A 19,548-nucleotide genomic window follows, 5' to 3' on the forward strand; every position below is an offset into this window, starting at 1 on the left:
AGTAATTAAAGCTGCACATCCCTCTTCTCTGCAGTGTGGAGTGAACAGACATTTCTTGCAGTTAGGGAATCATGAACTTCAGGAGGCACTCCCTTCTCTCCCAGCCCATTGAATACCTGCCAGAAAAGAAACCCATCGTGTCTGTAACAGCATGCATCTTTTGTTTGCTGTGATGTTTTTGAGGGGGAACATTAAACTTGCCTGAACAACAAAAAGAAAAAATTAACAACTGGAGATTCTCAGTTTGAAAATAGCAGGTAACATGTTTGGCAAAGGACAAATCCATGACAAAGAATTCAATAAAAGTGGGAGATGGGATAGCTCATGGGACCAGTACCTTAAACTTCCAACAGAGCTATGAAGTGGTGCTTACAAATGGTAAATTGAAGAGTATTGCTAAAAATCAATAACGACCACGTCACGCCACCATCCTCCTATTTACATATATATTAAAATGACCGTGACTTTCCCGATTGTGTTTTCTCTCTGGATACATCCTGGGAATCAATATGGAAGACTCATAAAAATCAAGGATTACACGAAAATATTGGAGAACATTTTTTAAACTGGAAACTTGTGATTTGTGACCATTCACATTTTCTCAGGAAGTCTTCTTCCAAGAGTTGTCCTCGCAACCAGTGCTGGGCATTCACAAAAACACATGCACTGCAGCCACAGAGATGTTGAGGCGATGGCTGGTGTGCCGGCAGATGGTCTCACACTGGGCAGTGTTTCTCACCTCCTCCCAGAAAATGGCAGGGGGCCAGAATCTGTGGTGCTCTGCAGTGTGTAATTATCAGGGGTGATGTGTATGCCCAGCGCTTGGGAACACTTCGTTTTGCTATTTGCAGGTTAGTTTGTGTGGATTGTATTGTGACACAAACGCATATGCTTCCAGTGACACCTATTATATTTAATAAAAGCAGAAATTGCCTTGGCATGCCAAAAAAAAAATCCACTATTTTTTCCCCACAATGTACTTCTTAACAAACTCATGACCTATGGATACCATGCCCAGCAAATAGAAGTTTAATTCCCAGATTTCTGTTTTATAATTTCTCAGGACGGCTACCTTGGCCTTTTTAGCCATAGATTTTCTGGGATATCCCAAGAAGAAAACAGGTCAGGCTCTTCCATCCAGAAGACGAGCAATTCCTCATTAACTACTATGCAATGGGAGTACTTTTACCAGCCACCCATTTGGCAATTACTTGCTGCTTTCACATGTCAGATAAATTGGCACAGAACTTGTGTATTTAGGAGCCCTGAAAGTGCCAGGGAGCTTAGGACATGCAATAAATGTTGATGAAGATCTATGGACCGAGTTCACCTTGCTAGAAATTGAGAGATTAACTTGATGGATCCATTTGGCTCCAGGTGCCTACAGCCATCACCACATGCTGAAAACTGTCAGATCTCACCAGCGCTCACCACGTTGCCCATGCGGTCATCCAACAAGAAACTGATCCGCTGTGCCCTGAGCAAACAGGCTCTGAGCTTCCAGAGGCCATCACCTCGCTTGCTGGGTGAAGGACAGCTCAAATGGAAGAAGTCACGGTCAAGACTGGCTCCTGACTTGCCAAAGGAAAAGGTGAAAGCTGCATTTTTCACTCTCCCCTTTCACTGGTAAAAGAGAAAAACAAATTAAATTGGGCTACAAAAGTATTCCTAAGCTTTGAGAACCATAGGGAAGAGAAGGAACATGTTTTGTCATCTGAAAAATCAAATTAAGTGAAATGCAGAAACCACAAGATTTGTTTACTACAGGAAGCACTTATATTTCCAGACTTGAGAGCAGTTTCTCCTCAATCCTGATTAAAATTACTCATCAAAACATTACACAGAATTAACTTCATTTCATATGGCGAACAATTATGCAGTTTGGGTAGAGTGGAAAGGATCCAGAATGTTATTAGTGTTCAGCAGAGGCATGTGGTAAAATTTCTTCTTTTTTCCTGTCAGAGCTCTATGCCAGTACAGATTTTTACCAAGAAAAGCAAAGGTGAGTGTAGATGAATAGGAGCTGGAAAGACTCAGACTTTAAAACAGCAGTGCAGGAATGAACAGCGGCGAAACCCAGTTTTTCAAAGAAAAGTTTCACATCGTGCTCTTCTATAAACCAGTTGCAGAACAAAACAACTAGAGGAAATTGGTTGTGTGCTGCGTGACACAAATAGCTTTCAAACAGCTTTTTTTTTTTTTTCCAGTAGCTATCTCAGTTGTTACAGAGCTAGGATTCAATCATGCAAAGATTCACACCCCTTCTTGACTTGAAGAATTAATAGAGGTAGGATACACAACGCCTTAGACATATGTGATGATCACATTTGGAAAAATATATACATATATATCTTTCAATTTTGATTAAGCTGATCAGTGTGTTCTCCTCTATCACCTTTCTTGTGCTTAGGGAAATTACAGGATTAGACTCCTCATGATGCCTTTTAGCATTTCTGTGTTAAAGAGAGCTTGACAAGCAGCTTACAAAAGAGAGACATAGAAAATAGATCCACTGCAAACTCAGTCGTGGCTGGGACCTAAGTTCTGGTGCAGTTTGTTTTAGTAACACGGCTTGGACTAGTGCAGTACTTAATAAGCAACGCTAATCCACAGTGGATTAACATTTCACCTAAAGTATAATGTTTATTGTCATAAATCCTTCATGAAATTACAGCAATTATAAATTAAAATAATGGTCTTCAAGAAAATAAACTTACTGCAGAAGGAAAAAAAATATTTTTCCCTTCTGCTTGGGCACACGGCTGGAAAAGCCTCATGCTGACAAAGCATGTTAAAGATTTCACATAGAACTCTTATCATAGCCAGCCCATGTTTGCACAGCCTTTCAGTCAAAAGGGTTTTACTAAAGGATATTTGAACAAGAAAAGAACCCTTGAATCAGGCAGACACCGTGGATGAAAGATAATTTTGACAAAGCTCATACATGCAAGCTTAAAACAAAAGCATGAAACTCCTCCAGATTTATAGCCAACTTTTTTCCTTTCACAGTGCTGGCTTTCACATACTTTGTGAAAAAATGTTGTCATAACAATAAGGCGTGAATAGGCAAATCCGTGTATTCCCAGTTGTTGTCCCAAGCAAACAAGAAAAACATTTCACACTTCACAATTAATACAATGTCCCTTTGTCCTGACACATGAAAGAGCTATTTGAAACAAATAAACGAAGGGATAACTACAATTTTATTAAAGTCTGGATTTTAAAAAAATATTCGATGTATTTTCACATTTTCTTTTTGAAATTGAAACTTTTCCACCAGTTCCAACTACATAACACCATCAGAAAAGATATCAAAGGGCAATATATTGTATGCTCCAGTCTCCCCTCATCAACAGAAAATGTATTAAGCTAATTAAAAGCCCTGCTTGTAAACCCTGGGGCCTCCTCCCCAGAGTGCTCCAGACAAGTGCTGATGCATTGACTGAAACATTTGAAGACCAGAATCCATTGCAAGGTGTCAATCTATAAGTAGTTATTGATATGTAGCTCTGTTGACATACTAGTCCCAACAGCCACAGCTTTGGTCTCCTCCTGATGGGCATTCCTGCTGTACCTACCACCCCAACATCACTCTGAGAGCCACCTAGAAAGGTGACTTAGGACTCCACAAGAAGGCATGGCCACGAGAAGCCAGACAAGGCCAAGAAGCAGATCACTTTGAGTGAGTTGGGGCTGCTGCTGATGGTGGTGGTGGTGGCCAGTGCCATGGAAAGACAGCTCCTTTGTCCTTGAGGCCTGCTGCAAAGTGGATGCAAGTGGATGCATCAGCAAGTGGATGGAGCTGAAGATCCCAGAGCCCAGGATGGAGCTGAAGATCCCAGAGCCCACCAGGAGACACAGGATTTGACTGGTGTCATGCGTCCTATGGTTTTGTTATTTCTGTGGACATTTATATACAAGTTGTAGCAATCAATTAATCAATTTACACTGTTCCTTTTTAAGTATTTTCACCATAGATAAGCCAAACATTGGAAGGTAGATTAAAAGAAAAAGATTCTGCATTTTTCTCCTACCTCTCCCCTTCTTTTTTCTTAGCAAAGGTTATAGTTTTCTATACCCAGGCATAACGTAGCTTAACTGAGTCACAGCCAGTATAGCCAGTTCTTCATTATCACAGACTGTGTACTCTCCTCTGAACTGTGTGTCTTTGCTGATTTTTGCCATTTTAAGTATACAGACTTTCCTCCTAGGCTCACACAGACTTCTACAATAAGGATGGTCTCTGAGTACTGACAAAAAGAGGTCACTCAATTTACTCCTTGTTCTCACTGCGTGCCTCTCTGCCTTACTTTTACTCTTTGCTGTCATGCACTATGCTCTGCAAGCTAGCCAAAACTTGCGTTTACAAAACTACACAAGCAGGCAAAATCATTATTGGTAAAAGTTTGGCCTGCCTGTATCAGTTCCAAGTTTTTCACCCATTGTTGCTTGCTCGATGCAACCACTTTCTTCCTGGTTTATCCCTGCTTCTCTCCTGGTTACTGTCACGCTGAGCCCACCAGGAGCCCAGCCTTCCCCCATGCCCAGGCTCCCCAGGAGCAGCACGTAGCTCCGGGACACGCTCCATGCACACTTCTCCTCCAGAAGCCAGCAGGAGCTGTGGGATTGCTAGAGCTTTGGGGGCTGTAAGACTTTGTTGTGATTCACCAGACATTTACCCTCCCGATTCCCAACACCATTCCACTTTTGCATGGCATTCAGCTTCCCAGAGCTGGCTTAGGAGGCTGACATTTGCACAGGGAAAAGCATAAACTTGGGGTCTTGAGCCTAGAGCCCATGGTCTGAGACAAAGGCCTTTGTGGGAGGGCTTTGTTTCTGTAAATTGAGCGGGTGCTTGTGAAAGTGTAGGTGTGTTGAGCTGCTTGAGTTCAGTGCTGGCATCGCTGTAGCTGTTACAATTTGACACTTTCAGCCCTGAATGTTTTATGTCTGATGGCTTTGTCACTTCTCCCCACCGGGAGAGAAAGAGCAGAGCATTCCCAGTTCCCTCCTCGTGCTCCTCACTGCTCAACCTGTGGGCTAACAGGGCTTCCTCCACCATGATCACCACAGCCCCTTGTCCACTCTGAGGCGAGAGGTGAGGACGGGGCAGCAGCCGCCGTACCTCGACGTGTTAATTAAGCAAAATGTGGCGATGGCAGCGCAGGCCTCAGGCCTCGCCGCGCAGCAGCCCGGGCCTCTCTGGCAGCGGAGCGAGCGCGCTCAATGAAGACGCTGGGAGTTCTTAAGACATCTTTTGAAAGGGATTAAACAGACCCCACATTGGATTAGAAAGATGATGCCTGACACATTTAGTTTCCGTTACCTTTTGTGTACCCGCTCAGTGCACAGACCTGTACCAAACAGTGCATTGTAATGCAGATTTCCTTGAACCGCTCTGGGATTTCACAGCATCCATAAGACCCTCACAGCAGGAAACCCTATTATTAAGCTATCTGCACATATCATGCGGTAAGCTATGCCTAAGGGCCATCTAGAGGATGCTGAGTTACAAGAAAGCGGAGGGGTCAGGGGTTTGTTGTGAGAAAAAGAAGAACTTTAATCTCAGGGTGCCGGTAGCGGGGTGTGGGGAAGTGCTTCTGCATTCCTCAGTTTTCCCCGTCCCTCCACCTACCAAAGTGTATTGTGGAGTAAATTAGAGAAATTCCCACACTGCGATGTCTGATCAGAAAAAAATGGTTTGTTCCCAGAGGAATCACTTCAACTATAAATGACAAAGAATTGATAAGGCTGAGCAGAGCAACCCAATAAAACAGTACAACTAAGTACCATTTGGTGAAGATATTTTAATACAGTTCTTTCCTCCAGTGCAGGAAAAAGAAGGCTCATGTGAAGTTTCCAAGCGAAATGTGTGTTTAATAGCTCTCTTGCATGCTCTTGTAGGAAACCGCTCAAAAATCTGAACCCCCTTTTTAAGAGAGGGGCACAGGAAAGAAAGAATCACGCAAATCATTTATCTCATGCATGCTAAGGAGAAGGAACAATTTCTGCCCTCAACTCATGACCACAGAGTTATTTTGAGGGAGGTCTGCTATTTAAGCCATGCCGTTTTTCTTATTTTTACTGGCACTGAAGAGGCAAAAGGTTGTGTGCGGAAGGGAAAGGTTTTGCTGCCTCTGTGAGAAATGCCAGCACGCAGCTCCACTGGGGAGAGCCGCGACGACCTGCCACGCAGGCTGCCTCCCTGAACCCAGCCAGCAAGCTGACCAAGCTCGGTCTTCTGCGATAAATAAATCAGTAAATGTGACCATTTCAAATCCCTGAAATCCAAGTCCGCCCACCAGCCCTTTCAAATGTTCTTCCCCAAGCCCCCAGTTCAGAGGAAGCACAGACCTCGTGGCAGATGCTCAAGTGCTTTGCTGCTGCACGTGCCAATGCAAACAAGCCAAGGGGAACTTTCAAAGCCCTCCCTAAAAGTTTCACTTAACACAAACAGGTCCTTCTACACACCTAAAATGTCAAAAAAAAAAAAAAGACTCTATCCTATTCTTTCTTGCCCTCAATTCAATTTCAAAATCCAAGACAAGCTGGCAGGCAGCAATGTTAGTTTAGCTGTCATACACTTAAAAAAATAAGGAGAAAAAATTAAAAACAAAATCAGAAGGGCTCATTTTCTCCACTCAAGCTGCAAAGAGACTTTGCCATAGACAAAGCTTTAAATATAAAAGACTGGAGAATGCTTTATTCATTTATTCACAGGTATTCATTGCCATCAATTGAATTCAATGAGAAGTTCTTTGTTTGGAATATACCCATCAAAACATCTAGGCAAAATCTGACAAGACAAAAAATCACAAATCTCAGTAGGTTTGTAAGGGACTTTTGTTACATCTTCATTGCAGTTTATTGATCCAACTCCTTTGGAAAACCTTCATATGACCATTCTATATGCCTTCATAGAGGCAGATATGGCTACTTGGCTTTGGAGGCTCTTATTCTACCAAAATCTCAAATTAAAATTAACAAAAAGAAGTGCAGTCTACTAGATAAATATAAATCCCTGAAATAAGCTGCATTTTGTGTGATAAGAAGAAAAGCATGTTGTTTCTGATACTTCTTTTGTTCTCCTTAGTAAGTTGCTAATGAAAAAATATAAAGGTGGAAGGTACAGAAGGAAAAGAAACTAATTTCTCCTGAGCCAAAGGGTGAGCAGAGAACAGCAGACAGGTATTACTACATCTAAAACTGCATGATCTAGACCTTTACTGGAAGGGGATTTAGCCACTGCAGTTAAGTTATGCTGCCTTACTATAGCATAATAAAGTTTATGAAGTTTCCTTGATAGTAAACTACCATGCATTCATTTTATAATTGTTAGTAACATAGATCCCATTTAAAGATTTTCCTTTGATGTGTGTTTTTCTTTTCTTTCTTTTTTTTTTTTTTTTTTTCTTTCTGGGTGACTGATCTTTATGAATTACCCTCCAGTAACATTGTCCTCAAAATGTGGATTTTGTTTTTTAGACCATAGTACGTTGCAAATTAGCCCAGTGGAATTCACAAGGGGCTTATAGGAGGTGTCAGAAAAGAGAGCTATTGTATCTCAGATGATTTATGATCATCTTTAAGACTCCACCTTGCTTGGACTTTGCTCAGGGTAACCAGTTATTTTCAGCTGTAGCAGTGAATCAGACAGGGATGTTAGCAGAAACCAAAAAACTAGGGTTGAAATCTAACCTCACGTGGTATATTTTTCTGCCCACGAAATCGGATCGTGTAATGTGCGTATATGAAGACTTATTTTACTTGTAATTGATTTGCATGTATAGCAACACCATCTGGGACTGACAATAAGTAGATAGTTTTTAAAGATAATAAACCTTGTCCAAAGCAGACACTGCCAAGAGATACTGGTGGTAGCATTTCATTCCATTGAAAGGCTCGGTAGGATGGACAAATTAACCATGCAATAATACTGTCTGAACCCTATGCCACTTCTTCCACCAGTACCCACAAGATCTTTCCCAAATGCAATAATAATATTCCACCTGCAACTTGCCTGAAAGACCATTTGGGAGCCTAAAAGCAAAGGTAGGTCGAGGACTCGGCAAGTGGATCCTAACTCCCAGGGGAAGTCAGTGACACCACATTTCCCTTCCTGTATTTAGATGAATGGGGGGATTCAGCTAAATCTCCTCTATAAGAAGTTTCTTCAACATCTCTGTAAGAGGTTTCCTCTGACAAACTTGCTATCGGGGAGCCCTTTGTTTTGCAGACCCTGGAGTTGTGCTGGCAGTCCACGCTCCACGGAGCCGTGGAGCCGTGCCATGAGAAAGCCGGGGAGAGAGGTAAAATGAACAATGTCTGCCTGGGAGAAAGTCCAAGATTTATTTCTGACACTGGCCAAAAGGCAGGAAGAAAACTGTTGCTGTTGCCCAACTGGGCAGCACTGTGGTGAGGCTGAGGACTTTTGCCTTCGGAGTGTACCAAAATAAGGAAACCACAACGTGCAACACAAACTCCAGTTTACTTCTTCAGTGATATGCACAAGTACTGGTCAGATCATAAAGTTTATTCTGTTTTCTCAAAAACACACTGACTTCTACCTGAACCCTATTCTTTTTCAAATCCAAGCAATACAGTGGGAGAACCAAGGGTGTCTGAATGGACTGAGTCCTAGGAAAGCTCTCTCAGACAAATGGTTCAAAGGAGAATTTATTCTTTTTCTCTAACTACAGCCCCACAGAATACATAGAACATAAACATTCAAATTAGAGAAAAAATTAAACACTCCATGCATTAGAAAGGAAAGTAAGGAAAGTTTGCTTATTGCCACGCTTTTCCTTTTAGGCACCTTGGGTGGAAGAAATACAAAGAAAGCTTTAGCCCAAATGGACTCTCAAGTTCACAGAATATGTCATATTTATGTTACTATTTTAGGGCTTTTTTTTTTCCTTTTTTTTTTTTTCCTTTTTCTTTTTTTAATAAATTGCCCTGTGGGAAAAGCTGGCTGCAAGTCAACACCACAGAAACCTAATTTTAACTCCAATGAATACAACTATTTACAAGGCCCCCTTTCTGCAAAGGAAAAACCCTGCCATTCCTGGCAGTTTTGATGTGATACGGACACATATTTCTAAGACATTCAAATGGACTGGCTTAAAAAATACTGTTTTTTTACTCATGCATCTTTAATGCTCAAACTGTTCTTGGCAGTTCCCAGTCAGAAGTACTGTCATTCAAAATAAGAGAATGACAGACATTAATATGGAAACATTCAAGCTTTTAACTGAGCCGGAACAATAATTATGCCATCCGATTTTATTTTGAAGAGTATTGACCTCGGTCTCCGCTAGCACACAAGAACCAAAAGACAAAGATATAAAAAGGTGTTAAAGGAAAGAAACACAGAAGTTTTTTGACCACAGCACATTGCACAGCATCATAACCCGCGTTTGAAACTAAAAATATCACTGGGCGGGTATCGGGGGGATTCATGTTATGACACAACAGTGAATCAAGTCTTTACTACAGGAAACACTAATGCTCTGAAAACACTGTGCTAACACATCAAGGAAACAGCCATCCAAAGGGGAATTTAACATTGTACAACCTACACCACACTTTCCCTAAATATAAATAAATTACACGAACATATGCTGTGTATGCTGCTCCCAGATGCTAGAAGTGCAAAGACCAATAATGAAAACCAACGCCGGCAGTGAAAGTCTGTCATTAAACACAACACTCGGGGAGTGTGGGGGGGAACAGCTTTTAATGAAACAGGTCACGACAGTCTGAAGGAAGCTGACAGCAACAGGGAACACTGGGGCTGACGTCTCCAAGTCTTCTCAGCACAAAACCATGGTTAAAAATAACAGCCATAACCCCTCAGACAATGAGGTTGTGTTTTATTACACCTATAAAAACACGCGTTTTTTTTTTTCTGAGATAATAAACAGATGGTTGTATTATGCTCAGAAGCAAATGGGAACAGGCTATTTAGTACTGACATTAGATATTAAAAATTAATAGTAAGCGTGGATGTTTGTATGGACGTTTGGCCAGTGCTGTCCCAGCAAAGGATGCACAGCCCTGCCTGCTCCTTTCTTCCAAACAGGAGGAGGGAAAGAAGGGGACAGGAGAGCTCAACCTGCAAAAGCAGAAGAGGAAAAATACCCCCAAAACCAGAAGGCTGATTTAAATTTGACTTTGATTATCCTATTTATGGAGATGATCTCCAGCTACACTTGCCTGTTCATGCAGTCCATGAGGTGATGTCTCTGCTTACCACCTGCTTGTCTGCAGTCCATGCCTGAATGACAGCTAGTGTTTTTTTAGCTAGTGCCAAGGGAGAAAAGAGGCTTTCCACTAGCCTGAATTAGGCATTTGCAAACATCCTGCAATGTTTGTGGTCCTAGTGACTGATAGTCACCTTACAAACCACAGGGATAAACCTGCGAGGTAAACCAAATGGAATTTTTTCCTCTGTGTGTGCATCTGCATGTGAGTGCACATTTACCAATGCAACAGAAATCTCTGTGAAAATCTTTATTATGTTTCCAAGTTGCAGCACACACTAATTTGTCAGGATTTGGAACCTGATTCAGGCACTAGTCTTGTCTAGACGAGACTATCGTAATTCTCTGACAAATGGCATTTTTTTTCCAGCTGCTTAAACAGCCTTCATGGAAGGCCTGTCTCCCCATGCTTGCCTGCATCCAGGACAAACTTGAAAACACTTCTGTCCCTCTCCCTTTTCTTCACTGTGTAATCTCCTCATTTATAGACAGACACTTGAAATTGCCACACAGCATAGATCCACGAGTAAATCATCAGGAGCCCTGGTACTGAAATCCTTGTGCCTGTGCTTAGCCTCTAGGAAATAAGCAGTGTCGTTTCCCTTCGGGATGCTATTCACATGCTTCAGAACATGATGAAGCATTTGCAGAGTCAGGACCAGGATGGATACCTTGTGCACACTCTTCTGTACACACACACACACACACAAAAGAAATTTCTGACCTGTTACTAAACGCGGTTATATTCCAGGCAGCAGCATCATAGCACAGCCACTGCCAGGTTTTCACAGATTGTCCTATCTAGGCAGCTTCTCAGGGGCCTGATTCATGTTCTCACCACTTAGCAATTCAAAGACATTCTTCAATTTGATATCCAGCTCCAGTGAAACCTTCTCTAAATTTGTGATTTTCTTTGAAGAAGTCTCTATATAATTGGCCTAGAAGGAGCTTCCTGACTACTGTATGAGACAGCAAACTTTTAAAGCCAACATTTCTGGCTGAAATCTACATTGCAGCAAAGCTGGAAGGGAAAATCTCTACAGATACCCAGCATGGTTCCTATACACTAGAAATTGTCTTTATTTATTTATTAAATATCATTAAGGCGAGGGCATCTGGCCCCTTGCAAAAACACTGCTCTGGTCCCATCACAGTTGTAATTAATGTGGCATCTTCATTTGGGAAGGAAGGGCATAAGCCCTGAAAGTGGTCGGAAGGCGGTCGTGTACGTCCTTTTTGTGCTGCTAAAAGGAGGTGCACAGAAAAAAAAAAAGAGAGTTTTAACATCTGCTGGCCTGTGCCAGCTTCTTTTTCTTTCTGCCCCTCTGGCCCATGTTTGGACACTTCCATTCTGCTCTCGGTGCCTGGATATCTTGGCAAATTTCCTGAGATACGCAGTTAACTATTTTCTGGGAAGGAGGATGGTAATTGGGGGGATATTCTGCTTTTGATGTGCAGGGCAATTAAATCCTCAATGAATGGAGGAGAAAATGAAGCATTCGGTGTCACTTGAAAGAAAAGATGTGTAGTGCCATTCCTACACACCAGTGTGAAATACAGAGGGGCACAAGGGCAGAACAGAGCTCTTTATGTTACAGCCGGAGCTGCCTGCAGATGTAACAGCACAACAGCCCATTCAGAAGGGAGACTATACAATAGGTCATGAGAAAAACCTGTTGCTCCTGATTAAGTTTGCAAATACTGTATCTGTAGGGATTCGGAGACGTGGCTGTGCCAGATGAAAGGTCCCAACTGGAATTAGAGCGAGCAGCAGTGCTACGTCGCCATCCAGTCTGATTAAACGGGTATTCACCAAATCACTCTGTTATTGCCTTGTACAAATTACCTAGATACCAATTATTAGATACCAGTTATTTTGCCTAACTTTAAAGTAGTTATAACTACTAGTAGTTAATAACACACTCTGAAGCAATTAGTTCCATTAATTAAAAGAACATACTCTAATATTCACTTCTTTCATCCAATCATAAATATTTTCAAGAAGAAAGCAAACTGCCTCTGGGATTCATTCCACCTTCAAAAGCTCTAATATAAAGAATTAGAGGAATGTCAGCAGATCATGATTCTTTCTTAAATGTCACAGAGGTTTACTAAATAGAGTTTAAGTACTACATAGAGGCAACTTCCTTATTAAACAGAGAGAAAATTGAGAAAAATCACAGCATTATTGGTCAGTTTTTGCAACGTGGGCTTTAAATAGCTTCTCAAGCCACATATGTATGGCATTGAAGGATAGATAAGGGCCTTTGTATAATGGCTAAAGTATAAAAATAAGCATTATTCTACCTGCAAAGCCAAGAGGACAAATTCAGGCATAGGTTAGACAGAGTCTTTGGTAGGAAAAGTATGAGTGGTGAGGAGACCTGGCTTTTCTGATTTGAGCTCAGTGAAAAAGAAGAAATAAAATTAAAAAAAAAGTGAGAAAAAAAAAATATTTTAAGTGTCTGATTCAGGGGGGCAAATCCCATTAATTCCCAGACACTGCATGCTTACACAAATCTGGCTCTTAGCCATTGAGACTGCACAAGTATGAGACCATAACTCAGTATAAGATCAGGCTGAAATTCAGATATACACAGTCCCAGGTACCCATGCATACAGAGCTACCTGAACTTGCCTGTGTAATAGGGGTGTCACAAAATGCATGATTCTTCCTAAAATGCTTCTCTGTCTCTAACAAAGATGGCATTTCCCACTGAACAACTTGCACTGTGTCTAGCTGACTTGCATTTTTTAAACTGCCTCCATCTTCAGTTGTTGGATTTAAAAGGCCTCTGAACCTATTTACAAGCCACATCAGAAAACAGGCTGCGACTGTCATGTCACCACACTGAAACCAGAGGATGGTCAGCTGCTGCACAGAGACAGAAGAAAGTCAGCTACATACAAAATACCTCCGGGAATCAGCTTCATAACACAGTAACTGTGAAGAAACCGGGATATGATAGCTGTGGAGGACAACGAGAGCTGAGCCATAACGTGAGAGATGCAAGGCACGCACAGGAAATACCACAGCTACGGCAGTTTCTGCTCTTGCTGCAGAATGCTTTTCATTTGGGGCCTGATGCTCGGCCTGTCGAAACCAGTGGGAGATCTGTCACTGGCTGGAGTGGCAGCAAGGGGAGAGTCAAGAGCGCCAGACGCAAGAAGTGGCTTTGTGTCAACATGAAGCAAAACTGCTAATACAGAAAGAGGCAATTTACTTACCAAAAGAAAAAAAAAATGTTATTTGTTCAATTCTATAAGGATTTCAGAACTTAGGCTTTTAAATGTACATTAGCACTCTTACACCACCAAGTATTTACTTTTCCTGTCTAACTCATTTTCTTCATTATTGAAGATCCCCAGAGTCTTCAGAGTCTTACCTAGATCCAAGTGGGTTTATACTTTAACTCTCAACATACCATTTTAAAACAGTTTTAAAAAGCCTCTCCTGCTCTCCACTGCTTATATATCAGACCCAGGGTCATGACTAAATGTCTGTCCATAATGACATGAAAAAGATTGCTTCAGAAAGACAACTTTATTTCTGTTTTCTTATATACGAATTAGAATAAAATCCCTCGCTTTATTTTGCTACAATGAATCACAAATCTTTAAGAATGTCTTGGGAAAAGGACCATTTGCTTTGTTGTTTTTCTTATGTAGCTGAGGTGTTTTCAGATGAAAGCAATCAAGTGTTATTTGCCAAAGCAGTTGCATTGAAACTCTTTGTAGTGACTGCCTTTCTGGAGGAATTACATTATAAATTAAAGCCAATGCAATTTGGCTACTTTTATGCCTATGCTATTGCATAACAGAAATGCAACGTTCAAAAATCTCATATACGAACCATGTATTTATGGAAAACATACTGTCTATGATAACTGTGCCCAGAAAAATCACTGCAAACCAACTATTTTGTAATGTATTCTCCTCATATTTCCTTCCTTCCCTTAAGTTGATCAGAAGTGGCTCAATATTTGATGAACAGAAAACACAGATTACACAATCAACTTGCTATTCTGGATAATATTTTATCCATCAATCTGTTTAAAAACAGCAGAAAAGAAATTATAATGACCTCATTTTCTACATCCAAAGTGACAAGCTTTTTGGCCTATGCCCTGCAGCCTACCTAAATTTTTCCTCTCAAGTATTGCCAAGGAGGTATTCATACTTTTCCAAAAAGCACATCTTGGGCTTCTGGTTATACGGTTTCACACACTGGTTAAATAAAATTAGAAATCCAGCCTAAAAGAAATTAAACATGTCACAGACATCTAGACATGCTATTCCATTACAGAGATTATTTGGAAGTGCTACAATTTGATGCTATGGTTTCCTTCATTTAATTTAAAATTACCTCAAGAATGTTAATCATCTCCCAGCAGTAAATCCCCCGTGTGCCAAGCGTATTTCGTAGTACCTACAACTCTTTGTCCACGCTGATTGGGATCTCCAGGGGATTAGGTGGTCTACCTACAGAAAGGCCAAAGAGAGATGATTATTCAAAACGGCCTTTGAAAATCAGACTGCCTCATAATCCATCATAACCACTAGTCTTCAGTGGGAATTGATAGCAAAGATCTGTCAAGTATATATTTGGCATAATTTGCTAGTTTACCAGAACATAGGTATTATAGTTATTGGCTCAGAGTATCGTCTGAGGGCTACAAGAGAGCCTGCACTCCCAAAGTGCTGCACGAACCTCTGGTAAATGATAGTACCCGGCCTTCAGGAAGCTGGATCACCTCCTGCTACAGATAGAGGCTGGTACCAGCAAGGTACCCTACACCACTCTGAAGCAGCCATCCTCCTGAACTGCTGCTGAAGGTCACAGCTTTCTGAAGTTGGACACTTCACAGGGCCTGGTCACACAGTTACTGCACTTCAGCTGAGGCATCACAACTCTCTCCATGCATGCTTTTAGCCCGGTGCAAAGGCAAGTAATGACAATTAGCAAAACACAGTGTCACTGTGGATTATGCGAAGATGAATTGCATCACTTTTGCAGAAGGTTAGGAGAACACACAAGGTCTGTTCCAAATCTCTGTTGACACAGGGAAATCTGATTGTGTGTCTGAGCTCCAATTCCCCCGCTGGCCAACACGTAAGGTTTATGAACATGGAGTTCTCTCCTACACATCTGTCATGCATCTGAGGTGTGACAAACAGAAATACAATGATAGTAAATGCTCTAACCATGGAGTCTCACATAAGTTTAACAAGAAATAAGTTCGGGCTTGGCTGCATGGACTCAGGCTGCCAAGCAACTTGAATTTTCAGAGTAAAAACACTTGTACAAGCAATGGGTGCAAGCACTGAGTCTGACTTCAGAGGTTACCATGAGGGAAATGAGGAGGAGAAAATGAAAGTCAAATTTCTTGTTCTTTTACCAGGGAAAAGAGGCCAGGAGTGGACGGCGTGGCGTGCCTTTGCCAACAGCAATGAACTCCAGAACTCCCAATAGAAGTGTTCTGCGAGTCCTATGATCTCAAACAGAAAGAGGCAGTAGAAGAATATCATTCTTTTCACACATATCCCACAGAAAAAAAAATAAATAAAAATATGAAGGAAAAGAAGGGAAGCATGCTTGCACTGCAGAGCAAAGCACTCTGGTGCTCTGTGTTTAATTTGGAAGACAAAACGGCGTGCCAAATAGGGGTGGGATCATTTGTAGAACACGGGAATAAGTTGTTTCTCCAGCAGAAGGGATTTTTAAGAGGAACCATTCTGGGTTTGGAGAAATGCCTCCATGCTTCCGTGGCAGCTGAACAGTCCAGAAGGAGGAGCGGATAATGGCAGTCACTAGTGCAGAGCGAAGTGCAGGGCTGGAGACAAAGCTGACTGGCTTGGATACTGAGCACGAATGTCATACTCCAGCAGGAAAAGCAGCATTAAAGTCAGAGAAAAGGCTATCCAGCTTACAAATGTTTGGTGAAGGAATGTCAGAAAGAGAACTATTTAATGGAAAAAGCAGCTCAGAGTTAGATAATCCCGCTGAACAGGAGGATGTTGACAGCATGGTTTGAATGGGCACAAGGACCCTTCCCTGAGGAAGATGGCTGACAGCTAACTCACTGACATGACTGGGACAAGAAGTGGTTCAGATCCAACCGAACACCACGGAACAGCAGGAATATGGTGGAGAGACCACAGCCACAGAGCTGTGCTGGGAGGCAGGCGGCCATGAGCCAAGACAGGCTGATCACAGGGACTTGGAGCACCATGAAGTAAACAGGCGGGATGTGGACTAAGGAAACAGGAGGCATCCCCAAGACTGCCACAGCCTTGTAAGAAGATGTGGTTCTGCTCGAGAAAAGGGTCTCCATCACAGCTACAGGCTGAGGAGAGCAGCACAAACCACCCTGCCACACACGGGCCTCATGGTGTTGTTCCTACATGTCTCAGAGGGTGGTTCCGGGCCTCACGCTGAACAAACAAAACAGTAAAGCCATTCAGTTTTTGGAATCGGCCATAATCCATCAAATGCCACGAGAGGCAAGGCGAGAGAGCAGCTGTACATACAGGCCCAGCTTTTATTTGGAGGAACGCTGCAGTAATCTCGGCAGCTCAAGGAGCTGAGATCATGATGTGGATACAGCTCCCAGGCCTGAGGTGAGCCAGGGGACTGACCGGCTGGTCAAGCAGAAGGGGAGCAGAAAGCAGGCGTGCACGGGGCTGACAGCGGGACAAGCCCGTGCAGTTCTCTGAAATCCCAGCCCAGGCTGAGGAAAAACCCGTTTGTTCGGCCTGAGAGCATTTCATCCACCAGCAAAGGGTAACAACCCGAATGGCAGCAAGGCGTGAGTCACGGGGCAGGTACCAGCTCAAAACCAGACAGGGCTTTTGTGACTCCCCACACAAAGTGCTGAGCTCAGCTCTGGGGCCTGCAGAGCAAGAAGGACACGGACCTGTTGGGGCAGGTCTGGAGAAGTCCATAAGGATGACCAGAGGGCTGGAGCACCTCTACACAGACAGGCTGAGAGCTGGGGTTGTTCAGCCTGGAGAAGAGAAGGCTCAGAGAAGACCTTACAGAGAGAGGGCTGCCAGTGCCTAAAGGGGCCTACAGGAGAGCTGGGGAGGGCCCCTGTGTCAGGGAGTGCTGTGATAGGACAAGGAGCAGCGGTTTTAAACTCAAAGAGGGGAAATTTAGATTAGACATTAGGAAGAAATTCTTCACTGCTTCCAAAAATCAATTTACAGCCTGGTTTAAGTCTGCGCACCCCCATCTTGGCTTGTAAGGTCCTGGAAATGAAAATAAGGCCCAGTTACACAGCACAAAATGGACCATGTTTAAACTACACAAGATGGATATTTTAATAGAAAACATCATGCAAGGATGAGGAAAGCACAGCACGCTGTCTGAACTCCTCCTACAGCATGTAGACTCCTGGCATTTCTGGAAATATGCATAATTGCACACAATGCCTGAAAATGGCCCCTAGCTTGTTGTGCGCTGTGGTTGTGCCTCACCTACAGGCACAAACCTTGCTGGCTTTCAGCTATCCAGCAGGGTAGAACTACAGCATCGCCGAACTGGCTCGTGTTCATTCCTTCTGACCTCACAGCGAGAATAAATACATTGAACATCAAGAGGAGTCCAGGTATTAGTCTAAGCAGAGTCTATATAATTACTAAAAATAGATGCTATGGAAAATCCCTGTGCTTTAAGCATAGCAGCTTTGGGCCAAATTCCAGAGGCTGTTACAACTGACAATGTTCACATTTGTTAAGCAGCATTGCAGGCCACATCTAGCCTACTGGGGACTCTAAAAATGTATGTTTTACTAATGAATTTTATGCTACCTGTGCCAAATCAGCTAGTTTATTTGGGCACATTCATGTAAATTGGACATTGACTTGGAGCAGAAATAAAATTCTTCAACTTTACAGCGCTGTGGAATAAAGGGGATGTGTGCTCTGGGTCGAGGAGAACATTTGGCACATTGTCTGAGGGTCTCGAATGCTTTGAGGAGGGTGTATTACAGCTTGGTTAGAGGCTCTGGTGTTTTGGAATGTTTTTTTTTTTTTTTTTTTTTTTTTTGGATAAAATATTCCCCCACAATATTTCCTATCAATCTGGAAAAAATAGGGTAAGTAGTAGAAAATCATTTACGCTCACAAGAAAACATGTTTGGAGTCTGATGTTGGGTTATATCAATCAAGAGAGCAGGAGGGAAAGGGCTGGTGCTGCACTTGACATTGGCTGTGTCCCAGCTGCTTGCCATCTGCACCCCTCTCTAACGAAGCATCTTCCTCTCCACGACACGCAAATTCCTGTAGCTTGCCATTAAACAAACCAGGGAAGCTCATTGCTCATCTTACCTGCATAAGAGACAGGAAAATCCAGTAGTTCTTGGGTGAGTGGGGATTAGCAGACACAACATCTGTGCTTACAGCATTGCTCCGTTCCCTCCTAGGGACCTGAGCAATTAACCAGAGAGAAAATAGAAGTAGCATTACTTTGTGGGAGGAGTCAGCATTTCCAAGTGAAAACTTGTTTCTTAGGCACAGCGCAAGCAGGGAAGAAAATCTCATTTCATACAGTTTGTCACTGTCCTTTGATGAAGTCTTAGTTTTCCACATTTCCCCCCTCTTTGCCTCGCCTTCCCTCTTTCCCCCCATCTCCGCTCACAATTCCCAGCCTGTGTTTCGGACAACAATGCCACAGCTGAAAGGCCATTATGCAGATTCATGAATACATAATTCAAAATCGAGCCACCACAACAGTTGCTCTTACTTTTTAACCCCATTGTCGGCCAAGCGGCGATGTTCAGCTGCGACAGCAGCCGAGGGAAATGCGACACACGCAGGTTTTCCCACAGCCTTTCGCCCCTGCTGCAGGCTAATCCCATTGAGAGCATTGATGCCCGCAGCACAATGCAGCATCCCTGCCGCGGCCAGGGACCGGCCACAGCCCCGCCGCCCCGTGCCAGTGGATGCCCCGCTGCAGTTTTGGTCTGGGTTTTGGGGAATAAGGACAAACCTCTTGGGCTGCAGTGGTCCCAACCTGGCGTTAGATGAGGAAGCTGCTGCATTAGCTTGAATGTGAGATACGTTATTATTGTTATAATATTATTGTTATAATTAATAGTTATTTTAAGGTAGTGTTTGCTATAAAATGAAATACAAAAAAAAAAAAAAAGCTATTATATTCACATCGCACTGCTCATACCATTTTATTGCCACCTGCTCGTTTCCTTCTGCCTTTTTAGGCTAAATTTTAGCCAAGGAACAGGGCTTCAGGAGCACACCTGCAGGTCTCACAGCTTGCAGGACA

The 19,548-nt window shown here is 42.7% G+C and overlaps 1 long non-coding RNA gene across 1 annotated transcript; it reads right to left on the reverse strand.

Annotated features, from left to right (window-relative positions):
• Positions 1–432: 432 nt before the first annotated feature.
• LOC137859839 (uncharacterized) lies at positions 433–19,287 on the reverse strand. The gene is made up of 3 exons (XR_011098596.1): positions 18,594–19,287; positions 14,629–14,744; positions 433–1,623 (listed from the first exon to the last, which is right to left on the reverse strand). It is a non-coding gene; the product is annotated as an uncharacterized lncRNA (long non-coding RNA).
• Between the last annotated feature and the right edge of the window lie 261 nt (positions 19,288–19,548).

Source organism: Anas acuta, chromosome 7 (genome assembly GCF_963932015.1).
Source record: "Anas acuta chromosome 7, bAnaAcu1.1, whole genome shotgun sequence".
NCBI lineage: Eukaryota > Metazoa > Chordata > Aves > Anseriformes > Anatidae > Anas > Anas acuta.